Genomic DNA, 2,104 nt, shown 5'->3' with positions numbered 1-2,104 from the left:
GGGCTGATCCGCTCGATCGGGTGCAATGAGAGATGGCTGTTGAGGCTGGTTGGATGTTGGATTTGGCAAAGCAGTATTGGAAGAACCAGAGGGATTTTGTTCACCGTTTTCTACAAGAGCCCCACCGTGTTGTTGAGACTCAGCATTTGTAGGATTTGGGGCTAAATGTTTGAGAGAGAGAAACATTTAATTGATGGATTGCTTGTTCTAACCTGGATGGCAAATGTGGAGGTACATTGAAAGAATCAGACACATGTTGAATAGGGTGATTTTGATGCTCATTAACCATTTGTGTGATTTCATTTAAAGCATTTGTAACTTCCTGTTGAAACTCTAACAAATTATTTTGAGGCGAGGATGGCTGAGAGAGAGAATTGTTTATTCGTTCGATGGCTTGTTCTACAGATAGTAAACGTTCATGATCCCAATATGGGCCCGTCTGAATTCTGACGGGGGAATTTGGGGTTAGATTGAAAAATTCGGTTGCAGGCTGCACAGGGAGATTACGGAGTTCATTCACAGCTTGAACAATTTGATACAAAGAATCTCTCATTTGCTGACTATCCATGTTTACAGAGGGTCACAATTTAAAAGGTTAACTCTACTGTAGTGTGGAGGCCTTGGAGATTTCTTTCAGGAGAAATGTGCAGGTTTTCAGAAGCTCCTCAGATTTCAAGCAGTAGTAGGTAGCCTCGTGATCGTAGAATGGGATTTGTTGAATGATGGAGTCCGATTCTGCAATAGAAGAGAACAACTATAATTAGGATAGATAAAAGATTAATTTATTATATTACAAGATAATTCTAGAAAAAAAAAAACTGTGGTTATATATATATATATATAAGAAGAGGTGAAATATAATGATATCATAATTGTACATATAGATATTTATTGTATAGTATGAACAGGAATTTATTATACGTAACCTAATTGTAGAAGAAATTGTTTCATACATAGAAATAGGTTAATGCATTGATTCATTATGATATAATGAAGAAAAGAAGGACGCATAGGTTTTATTCACTTTATTATGCGGTGCCCTAAATGTAGAAAAATAGTAAATTCATATGTGGAAGTAAAAAAAAAACAAAAAAAAAAAAAAAAAAAAAAAAAAAAAAAAAAAAAAAAAAAAAACATTCATTCGATATAATAAACTAGTTGTAAGTACCGACATTTAGTAAAGAGGGACACAGGGATTTATTCATATTATTTATTGTATGGTATAGAAATTAGTTGAAATTAAGATTTACCCGCAACAAGTCTTCGAAGCGTAACCACTTTCTTGACAAGAATCGGAATTACTTGGTGGAATTTCTCAAGAGTAGAACATAGTTCAACAAGGTTGGGTCTTCTCTGGATTGCATCAAGGGCTGCAAAAAAAAAAAAAAAAAAAAAAAAAAGTATAATTATATATTAAATAAGTAAATAAACAAAATTAAATAAATTAATATATATTATACATTTTAATTATATATAAGAAGGCTAATTATACAGCATATAGGTGAAAAATGGTGAGAGGGTGCAAGCAGCAGAGGTCTGATTCAAACACACACAACACACACACATGAGGACATCCAACATGTCCTCACTTTGTTGAATGTACTCAGTAAGATAGCAAACAAACACACATACACACACACACACACACACACACACACACACACACACACACACACACATACATAAAGTTTGAACCGTACAGAAAACTACTTTAAACATTTAGTTTAAGACTATAACAAAATAAATGAAGAAAAATAAATGAAGAGAAAAAATAAAATTTGTAACTCACCGTTTGATGGAGGGGTGCTTGTCGCGTGTAACTCAGTGTTGTCTCCTGCAGCAGCAGCAGCTGGGGGATCTCTTCCTGCAGACGGAAACATTGCTTTTAAACGGAGCGCGTTACACGCATACATTGGTTGCAACAGAAATAAATACATAAGAAGGAAAACCAATAGATTTAGGTTTACCTGGGTTTGGAACCCACGCTTGTTGTGCACAAAACTATTGTTTTTCAGAGTTATAAAGAATAGTAAACTTACGAGGTGTTGTTGGATTTGCTGATGGAGTCGTTCGGATGAGAGTGTTTTGCAGGGAGGTTTGTACA

General features: G+C 34.8%; 1 long non-coding RNA gene across 1 annotated transcript; it reads right to left on the bottom strand.

Annotated features, from left to right (window-relative positions):
- Positions 1-599: 599 nt before the first annotated feature.
- Positions 600-2,100, bottom strand: LOC118559838. The gene is made up of 4 exons (XR_004928969.1): positions 2,040-2,100; positions 1,790-1,864; positions 1,251-1,370; positions 600-735 (listed from the first exon to the last, which is right to left on the bottom strand). It is a non-coding gene; the product is annotated as an uncharacterized LOC118559838 (long non-coding RNA).
- Positions 2,101-2,104: the final 4 nt, after the last annotated feature.

Source organism: Fundulus heteroclitus, unplaced genomic scaffold, assembly GCF_011125445.2.
Source record: "Fundulus heteroclitus isolate FHET01 unplaced genomic scaffold, MU-UCD_Fhet_4.1 scaffold_348, whole genome shotgun sequence".
Taxonomy (NCBI): domain Eukaryota; kingdom Metazoa; phylum Chordata; class Actinopteri; order Cyprinodontiformes; family Fundulidae; genus Fundulus; species Fundulus heteroclitus.
This window is presented reverse-complemented; position numbering and strand designations above follow the sequence as displayed.